The sequence below is a fragment of the Phocoena sinus genome, chromosome 3 (assembly GCF_008692025.1).
Source record: "Phocoena sinus isolate mPhoSin1 chromosome 3, mPhoSin1.pri, whole genome shotgun sequence".
Taxonomy (NCBI): domain Eukaryota; kingdom Metazoa; phylum Chordata; class Mammalia; order Artiodactyla; family Phocoenidae; genus Phocoena; species Phocoena sinus.
In genome coordinates this window covers 148093921-148103913 of record NC_045765.1, presented here as the reverse complement: position 1 = coordinate 148103913, position 9993 = coordinate 148093921, and the positions used below count along the sequence as shown (strand labels likewise).

At 39.0% G+C, this 9993-nt stretch overlaps 1 protein-coding gene across 3 annotated transcripts in view; it reads left to right on the top strand.

Annotated features, from left to right (window-relative positions):
- The first annotated feature begins 394 nt into the window (after positions 1-394).
- The window catches only part of CDH6 (cadherin 6), a 131332-nt gene continuing 121733 nt past the window's right edge, over positions 395-9993 (top strand). The window contains exon 1 of one of the 3 annotated variants that reach the window (XM_032626679.1): positions 395-580. The gene's annotated coding sequence lies outside the window, so the exon portion shown is untranslated. Of the gene's footprint in view, positions 832-9993 lie in introns of all 3 variants that reach the window. The other 2 variants (XM_032626676.1, XM_032626677.1) reach the window with 2 other exon arrangements.

Sequence of the window (9993 nt, the reverse complement as noted above, 5' to 3'; positions counted from 1 at the left end):
GGGTTTGTTTTATGTGTGTGCATGTTATGCGTGCTATAACACGAAGCTGACCAACTGATAGCGCGATGAGGTACTGGTGTCCCTGGGAATTGTAATTGTTCGGTCGGTTAAAAAAAAAAAGAAAAGAATATCCAACCGTTGCTGATAATAGCACAAGGTGCATTTTGATAGTATAAACGAGGGAACAGACGAAGTCATGCAAGTTCTGAGTATGTCTTAACCCTCCAAAAAATAAGAAAGGAAAAGAAGGAAAGCCTGGGGCAGAGGGAGTGTTACAAGGAGCGAATTGCTCAGGACTTCAAACACAGGGAGTCATTCTGTCAAGGGGAGGGGGCGGGCGGGGGCAGGCACTGGGCCTAACAAAGTCCTCCTCTCTTTGCTCCCTCCCACTTCATTCACTTGCAAATCAGTGTGTGCCCACAAGAGCCAGCTCTCCGGAGCCTGTAACCTTCCCGTCCCGAGAGCTGCAGTTTCAGCCACGACAGCAAGAACCGCTGAGCGGGCGACCGCAGCGCCGGAGGAGGCAGGAGCAGCCTGGGCGGGTCGCAGTGTCTCCCCGGGCGCAGGAAGGCGAGCAGAGGTGGGTTCGGTCTCAGTTGGCGATGGTGCATGCCTTTTCTTTTTTTAATTCTGTAGCGTTGATGGAAGCCAATCAGAAAGAGAGCCATCTCCGCTCGTTGGGTGCCGCACGCTGGAGTTGGGAGGGATGTTCAGCCTGCGAGCCCGGGTCGGGGCAGGCGCTCGGGTCCGGCTGCGCGGGCGGCGCTGCTGCCGCTGCCCAGAACGGACGCCGGTTCCCAGGGAGCTTCGGCGCCACTCCTCCGCCTTCTGGTAAGACCGCGGCGGGGCTTGGTGGGGGCATATGTGACGGGGCCGCCGGGAAGCACCCACTGTCTTTCTCTCCGCCGGCAGAGGCTGCCAAGGGAGCTCCGGCATTTGCAAAGTTGGCTGGTCAATTACCAAGGGCGCTGGTAGGTGCAGGACCCGCGGAGCCGTTTGGGGCTTGATTTATTCCCACCTGCCCACATTACAAGGGTCTGTGCAGGGACTGCTTTGGCCGAGTTACATTTCTTGGTTTGTGGGCTAAAGCAGAAAATTAGGTAGCTTGAGAACTCCCGAATGCTCCCAATAAGGAAAACTTAGGCTAAAGAGATGATTTGTCTCAGAGAAGAAGCTTTTGAAAAACTATTAGCTTGCACGTTGGGGGCAACGCCTGCCGGCTCACATAGGACAGAAATGCTTTGGTTGCAAGGAAAGTCAAACGTTGGACTCTGAAAATGGAGCACACCGTCCAGGGAAAAGTCATACGGAAGACGGAGCTCGCTCGTGCTTTCCAAGGCTGGGCAGGCACAAATCTGGGGGATAACGCCTCCCCCGGACTGGCTGGAGAACAAACCAAGTGCGCCTGGTTTTAGGTGACCGATGCAGGAGAAGTGGAGCCCCCAATGCGTTAATTACGGAATTTAATAAGAGGGAACGTTGCTCTGGTGTGTATTGCAGAGCTGGGATTACTTCTGTAGTTATTCTTATGCCCAGAGTTATCGGGGATCTCGAGATGGGAGATGCTGGAAAGGTCAGCGTCGTACTGAGAAGTGTTGTCACTGCTGCAATAAAATCTGTATTTTATGGGAAGTTATATGCAGGTCCTTGTTAGTGCAAGGGGCTGTTCACCTGAGTGAACTACAGAGAACATCCAAGTACCAAGAAGTTTAATCATCTGGAATAGCCACACATTTCTCTCTCGCTCTCATTCATTTTTTTTTTTTGTAAAAACATTTTAATTATGATATTCACACTATGGAGGTGTATCATCCCGTGTGTCTCAGCCAATATTCATTTTCACTTACTGAAGCACATAATGTAGGAAAGAAGAGGTTTTTTCCTGCAAAAAATGTTGCTGGAGTAGCTAATGTGTACATGTCTGACTGCTTTGGAGGGGTGCACATGCAAAATATGGGCTTTCGAAGTGGTTATAATCCAGGGGGTGCAAAATCCTCCCTGTGTGGGAAAAGGAACACAGGGATATACCTTGCTAATGTGCAACTCTTCTAAGAATGAAGAACAAATAAGCTTATACAAATGGTGACCAAGGATTGCTTATTACCTTTCTTTTCTTGCTGATGCCTGTCCCTGAAAAGGAAAACCTTTGGTATTTTACTTTAGGAGAAAAAAATCTTTTCCAGTTTGGCTTGAGCATCATCCTTTGTGTATCAGCACTTGCATGGCTCTGTGCTGGCTGTTTTTTTAGAGAGCCAGAAAACAAGTTGTGTGAAGAAAGGGGATATGATCAAGCAGGAGGAGGGCAAAGTTTATGCCAGAGGCCAGATTTTCAATGCAGAGCTCAGAAACTTAAAAGAAATCTAACAATTTACTAGAAAATGCAATCACACAGGATTGTATCTCACCCCCTTTTGCTCTTTGCTGTGCTCAAATTAAAAAGGTATTGGGGGGAAATAAAAGGCGGATCTTTTTCTACCTGTTTTGATGGTTCATGGCATACTTTAGAAGCAGAGGAAGTAACCCATGTCTTCAGAAAAACATGAGAAGCAGAAATACATTTCTGAAGGAAAATAGCAATGGTTAGTTCTTCTGTACTTGTCTACAATTATCTTTTGCTACCATTATAAGTGACAGACTGGTGTCTCTATAGGGACTTTTAGTCCCTTTACTATCTGGCTTTTACATCAATTTATTGCAATTACATTTCTTAATGCTAACTCTGCAAAGATAATATATAGAAACATAATCATTTTCTACCAAGTTGCCTGCTATCAGAAAATGTGTATAATACCTCCTCCACCCACCACTTCCATCAGCTTTGCAAGTAAAAACTTAATCTGAGGCATTCTTCCTTTTTAAGCAAAAATCTATCTTGCAAAATATTGCTCTAAGATACTTGAAACAGCTAATATCTCTAGAAAGCACAACTACAGTACCAGGACATCAAATGACACTTCCTTTTTACAAATGTATCAGTAACTTGGAACAACAGGTTCTGAATATCTAACTAGAGCTAACTGAGTGATTGTGCCACATAAGGATTAAAAAAAGAGATAAAATATGACAGATAATCTGAATGAAACCATGTTTCTCCCTAAGGAAGTAAAATGTGCAGTCTCCCCTTCTGGCCCTTACTCGCTTTGCAGTCGTAAATGCCAATTTACAGAGGCTAAATCTTTTGAACTAAGTAAACTTTTTTTAGTTGGAAGGGACCTCTAGTGGGTCACACCATGCATTTCTCCCTGCAGTTCAGCTGCATCATGGAGTTTGTTCTCCCTGCAGTTCAGTTGCATCATGGATTTTGTTATTTAAAATAATACGCACATAACAGCTTCCCCTTCACTATCAATATAAGATAGTCCTTATTTTTAACCTTGCCAAGACTGTACTTCTTTCACTCAAATTTACCCTATACTAATAATGGCTCCAAAAGCTCCACATGAAGAACCTCCACCATGGGGGTTCATGCAAATATATGAAGCAATATTTGCAGAAAAAAATTAATTAAACTTTCAGAGATCCATGAACATCCACAAGTTACACTGAACTAGAGGCTTCTATTTTAAAGAAGTCCACATTCAAATAAGCATATATTAAAAGCCCAAAAGATGCTTAGATGCATGTGTCACTCTTATTCCAAGAAGTGTTTTTTATTTCTCTCTTTGATGTATCACAACACATTTTAGGTAACCTAGTCCTTAAAAAAAACTCTGCCTGGAACTCATAGTAAGATAAGTTCTACAGTGGTGAATCAGCCTTTTCTGCTGACAGTCTGCAGGTTTCAACATCCAATTTAAAAATCTGTTCTAAAGTTTGAAATGTGTTCCAAATGAGATAACATCCGGCAGAAGCCAGTTGCTTCTGCTGCTCGCTTAGTCACAGCAGCCCATTCTTTGGGGTCGATGAGAATTAGGGTCTCGCTTATAAAAATAACGAGCAGTAACTCAGTCTGAATTGCATTTTTTAATAGTGTTTCAGCCTAGCTAGCGTCTACTGAGCTTACCTTATTTGCTTCACAAAAAGGTGAAAACGTAGATAATCAAACCTTCTCTGGTTTAAATTTTTTTCTGAATAATGATTCTAAATACAAAGACTCAAGAACATCATGCTAATAGTGAAATTGCTGAAAGAAGAAAATTAAAATTCACCTACACACAGAGCACCCAGTTGTGACGCTGTTTAGAGAAGAAATAAATGTAGGGTTTGGGTTGGTTTTTGTTTTCTCTTCATTCTTTTCTTTTTTTCTCTCCATTAGGACTTTTTGTTTTATTTTGAACACAGTTGAGAGTTTGAGAGAGTTTCCTAGATCTAAACAATATTTTTGTTTGAGCTTTCCTCTTATGAAGATTAAACCGGCCTACATTTTTAAAAGTTCCTATTCCTAAGGAATGCCCCCCTTTTCAAAGCAATCAGATGAGAAACCTCAAGTTCTCCCTAATTAAGGTATACAGCCAAAAGTAGATAGCCTTTATAACCCCATCACTCACAAAGTAGAGAGAGAAGGTAAGAGGGGAAAAGTGTAAATAATCCTTCAAAAAGGTGGTGCACCTTCATTAACTACAGATGTAAATGGAGTAAAGCTCTTTAAGCCAAAATGATTGGGTCAGAGGGGACCAGATACAGTCTATATTCTAGCTGTTCAAGACTGAACTATCCAGGAAATTTTTAACTCTTCCAACAAAGAAAACTAACTGAAGAATGAATGCTGTGAGCACACATGCAGTGGACGCCTATGCAGAGGGTTCTGTGTCCCCCATCCTCACAGATTATTAGATTATTTTACCTTGTTTCATCTGTTTAATATCGTTACACTAAAACTGTTGGGTGCTCATTTCCTCTATTAATCAGATCACCTTGCTGAGATTTATAAAAGAGTTTAATTAAAGCCAGAATGTTACTATTAAATTTGATGTGCAGTATAAATGGGCAACATGGGTCCCAAGCTTTTCCTACCATATTCAGTGCTATCTTGTGGAAGAGAACAACTCAGGTAGAAGATGAGGAACATAAAGCTAGCCACACCACAGGGTATAATTTATCTTCATATTTCATCACTTGAAAAAGCACTGTGTTTTTCTCCTTCTATAATTCCCTAATTTGGTAGATCTGCCCAAAAGATGTTCAGGAGACCTAATAAATGATAGGAATGGAAAACAGCAAGAAAAAAAATTAAATTGAGGAGGTGTTCCAGTTGAGTAAAATGAAAGGAGATGAGGAGGTGAATTTTTACATAAAAGGAAAACATACGAATATAGAAATAGAATTAAAATTGCCATTTTTATACAGGGTGCATTTTCCACTTTACAGATACTGCTACTATTAAATACAACTTTATAAACATGATTACATCATTAACATGTTTATAAATACTATGCTTCTCTACCATGGAATGCAAATTTGAAAGTTATCCTTTAAAAAATCACCATCTAGGGCTTCCCTGGTGGCGCAGTGGTTGAGAGTCCGCCTGCCGATGCAGGGGACACGGGTTCGTGCCCCGGTCCGGGAAGATCCCACATGCCGCGGAGCGTCTAGGCCCGTCAGCCATGGCCACTGAGCCTGCGCGTCCAGACCCTGTGCTCCGCAACGGGAGAGGCCACGACAGTGAGAGGCCCGCGTACAGCAAAAAAAAAAAAAAAAAAAATCACCATCTAAAGGAAATTATCCTGCATGGATCATAAAATAGGCAGAGGAGTACATTTTTAAAAAGTGGTCTGAAATCCCAGCAGAATCAAAGAAGGGTTTTCTTAGTGCTTTGAAGAATATCGACTCCTTTCCTTCTATTATCTTTATTGTCCTGTGAGCTAAATAGATATACTGTGTGTCCTTCTGACACCTGCAACCCAAAGTATACAAAAGTGATAAAGACCAAATATAAGTCATTCATTTGGATTCTATATGTAGTACAGTGTGAAGAAAAGACTGAACTAGCAGGACAGCACACCCCTACCCCATACGTGACTGATAACAAATATGGCAAATATATTTTAAAATGTATATGTGAATATATATATTTTTTTCAGCCAAGATTTAAAAAATACCAGTAAGCTCAGAATTTTTATACATCCAAATAATGACAATGATAATTATAAAGTAAATGATAATAAACCTTTACTGAGCTTTTCTACATGTCACACACTGTTCTAAGTATTTTACATGCATTCTGTATGTTAATAATTATACAGTAAGTCAAAGGGAAAATGTTATACTTGTATCCTTTTAAGCCCTTTTTTGGTTTGAATTTCTAGGAAATTTGTTTGAGCCAAGCACTTAATGAATGTCCTGTTAACAAACACTTGTGGTATCTTAGAAGTAAAAGTGTGACTCTCTGAGAAATACAAAGCAGCAGAGAGCATGGGAATGATTTGATTATTCTGAGCAGAGCAAAGCAGATTTTTAAGGCTGAGGAAAATGTCTGTAGGTTATTCATTTTTTAAAAACCACTTGGAAGCATGGATTAGAGTTTATAATTGTAGTAAAAAGGATTGTGTGGGCCATTTTTATGAGCTTAATAATGGTACTTTTTATAAGAGAATAAATTATCTTCTCTTGCCTTCAGAGAGGGCCTCAAGTTGGGGGGGATACTTCAGGAAGGTAGCTAAACATGACAACTATTTATTTCATTGACAGGGGGCTTCGCAACCTCACTGCACCCCCTGAGGGCCTCAGTCCTTTCTTAGTGCATTGACAAACTCACTATATGCATAGCTCTGGGGACTGTAGGTAGAGTTGAATAAGACTGTATTTATTTCCTTCCTTTTTTGGTGGGTAAAAATAGTTATTTTCTTCTTTTATGACCACAGTTTTGTTATTTCATTCCCACCACAGTTCAGTGTTTGTTCTGAATCATGTCTTTACCAAGTAAAATTTTACAAGAAAAGGGAAAGGGCGGGGCGGGGGGAGCAGGAAGGATAAAGGAAGAAAGACATCCTCTTAACAATACAATAATATTATATATGGTTGACAGTGATAAGCCATTTTCATTAAACTCTGTTCTTTCTATTACCACCATTCAAAAAGTCATGTAGTTAATCCAGCCTTCATGGACAGTTTGACAATTAGAAATATAATCAGAGAATGTGAGACACAGAAAGGAGCTTAGAGATGACTTTACCCAACGCCCCTCATTTACATTTGAGATACCTGATGACCAGAGAGATGAAGTGGATAAACTAAATTCATTTTGTTCTTTATCTCTTCTGTAACTTGCCTTCTAGTTTGGAGTACTATGACTTTTTATCATCTCCACTCAATTCTGGCATTAAAAATTGAAAGAGGAAATTTAAATCTATAATATTGTTATTTACAAATATGCTATGAAGGAGCAGGCATGGAAACTTGTGGAGGAAAGAAGGATTTAGACATCCTTAGGAATTTTATGTGTTCGTACCCTTTTGTAAAGCTCCTATTGCAAAGAAGAACTAAAATTTTCCTTCAAAATTTTGACCAATACTTGGGGCACATGGTAAAAATGTAGTTTTTTGTTTTATGTGTAATGGCTTGATGGTAATTTTGAGTGAACTTTATCTAAATCAGTAATTCCTCAGGCTATCCAAAGTCAAGTGTGCATCTTTGCCCAAAAAAGAAAAAGTTTATTGGTCAGTGATCAGATATGAAACACGATGACAACCTATGTATTATGTTTTTCATAACTCTCAATTTATTCAATTTAAGGACTCAGTGACCTTCCCACTTCTTTGGAGTTACAATGGCAGTTTTTTCATGAAAGTGTATGGATAAATTATATTGTTTTTTTCCCTTGACAAAATTAAAATCTGCAAGCAACCCAATGTCTACCCTCCCCCCCTTAAAAAAATAACTGTTAATGTTCCGTGACATCCAAAAGTCTGAGGACCACTGGGTTAGATAATGAATAACATAATGTTGTAAAATGACTGACTTAGTCTTTTACTTGTTTGGATGAATAAAAACTAAAGGGGAATTACAATGATAAGCCAAATAGGTGGCCCAAAATATAAAGTCGTTCAAACAAAAGTTATCTTTTGATCCCTTAATTAAGCTTTATAGAGATTAATAATAACATTTGGAATACTAATACAACCTTTGACTATATTAATAGGTCCTCCAAAATTGTGCTTTGCCAAGATCATGGCCAGAATGTGTCATCAGCAATGAATTCGCCTACTTGATTACATAGTGGATTATTCAGTAGAAAACAAGAACTTTTAAATTTATATCTAATTTTTTTTAAAACCCAGCTCAATTTAACTGTACACATTATTAAAGGGGTATCTTTTTTTCCTAAAAGTGAACTACATATAACTGTGAACAAACAGATTTTCTAAGGTGTCAATTTGTATTTTAAGGTATGCGTTGTTACATCAAAAAGCAACTGCCTTCTAGCTTATAGTACAGATTTCAGTCATGAAAATGAGCTTATCATATTTTGAGCTGCAAAGCTTAAACCGCCTTTGCAGGATTAAAAAAAGAGTTTTATTAATCTACTATCATCCATTTTATAAAATATTTGGCACTGCTCAATTTCACATTCAACTAAAATATTCTAATCTCTTCTTAGCAACAGGTTCCGATTTAACACTGATCAAAACCATGTGGTCAGACTAAGTAATCACCAATGTAAAATGATAAAATTCACCAAGACTGGTATATTACTGCTGATCCTAATTTGAATCAAGTAGAGCTACTATATCTTCCAGCAATTATTCGCTAGTAAATTACCTGTACAAAAGTATCTAGTTGGGGTTTTGTCAGTGTTTCATAAAGAATTAAATTCTATGAGGAAGGCCTTGTGATAAAGATCCGTGCCACAGTTTTACTCTCTTTCTGACTCATATCGCTTTTTATCAAAAGAGAGATGTTTGGGGCAGGTCCTAATTAAGACAGCAGAATGAAGGGGTCATTTACTGGTAACTGTCGTCAAGAAGGGGTGGTCCCAAACCTCCAGATCCAGAAAGTACCAGCTCTGCAATAATTTTTGCATGCAAGGAACACGTATTTACCTGCAGGTAAACTGCCTTTGAAATAAGTGCAGGCATGCCAAATACAGGTCCCGTATTTTAAAATTTTGTGTCACGATACTTCCCTTTCTTCCTCAATGTGCTTTTAATTCTCAGATGCCACATTCCAAAATATCTTTACAAACAGCACCATTGTTTATGTTTTAACTTTCCCCCCTTGAATTTAAACGTGTGTGTACTTTGTGTTCTAAAAAAACAATGGAATTAAGTTTAAGAGATGACCCAATAGAGGGAAAGATAGTGCTAGATATCTAGTGATCGTGTGAATGACCACTTTTTCATCAAATAGAATGCTAAACAGGACAGTTACTTTACTTAAAATATGAAGTTGAAAGCTACATAAGAGTAAAATGCTCTCAAGCGACTGAGTTTAATGTGATGTAATGAAAGATTTTTATATAGTGGAGAGAGAGGGGAGAAATTATTGAAACCCTATGCTGGGTTAATTGTGCACCAAAGAACAAGAAGTTTGCTTTACACCCTGGATGTGCTGAACATTAATAGAGCATATGTCTGCCTCCCAATTTGTCACTAAATTAAAATCGATTTTTAAATTGCTTATTTTTTCTTCTTTCTCCATATGATAATCATGGCTGTTTAGAGAAACCAATCACGAAAACAAGAGCCAAACCTGCCCTGCTTTGTAATTAAGAAATAGGCAATAATATCCATGATGTTATCAAGAAAGACTTTAAAGCAACTGAAATTTGGGCTCAACAATCCAAAGAAGCATCCACAAGGCTCCGACTCCTCAGAAGATACTGCACTTGTCAAATACTTTCCAATTTAGTTTTCACCTGATTGACAAGTGCTCCTAAAAACAATGCCAAGACTTCAGGAAATTTTCTTGATTTCCTGTACAGCGAGAGCCCACATGATACAAATATAAGATGCCTTGTGGAATGAATAAATACAGGCTGGGAAGAAAGGAGAAAATGGTTTTAAAATATCACTTCTTCCATCTCAAGATCACAGTTTTACGATGAAGGCATTACTA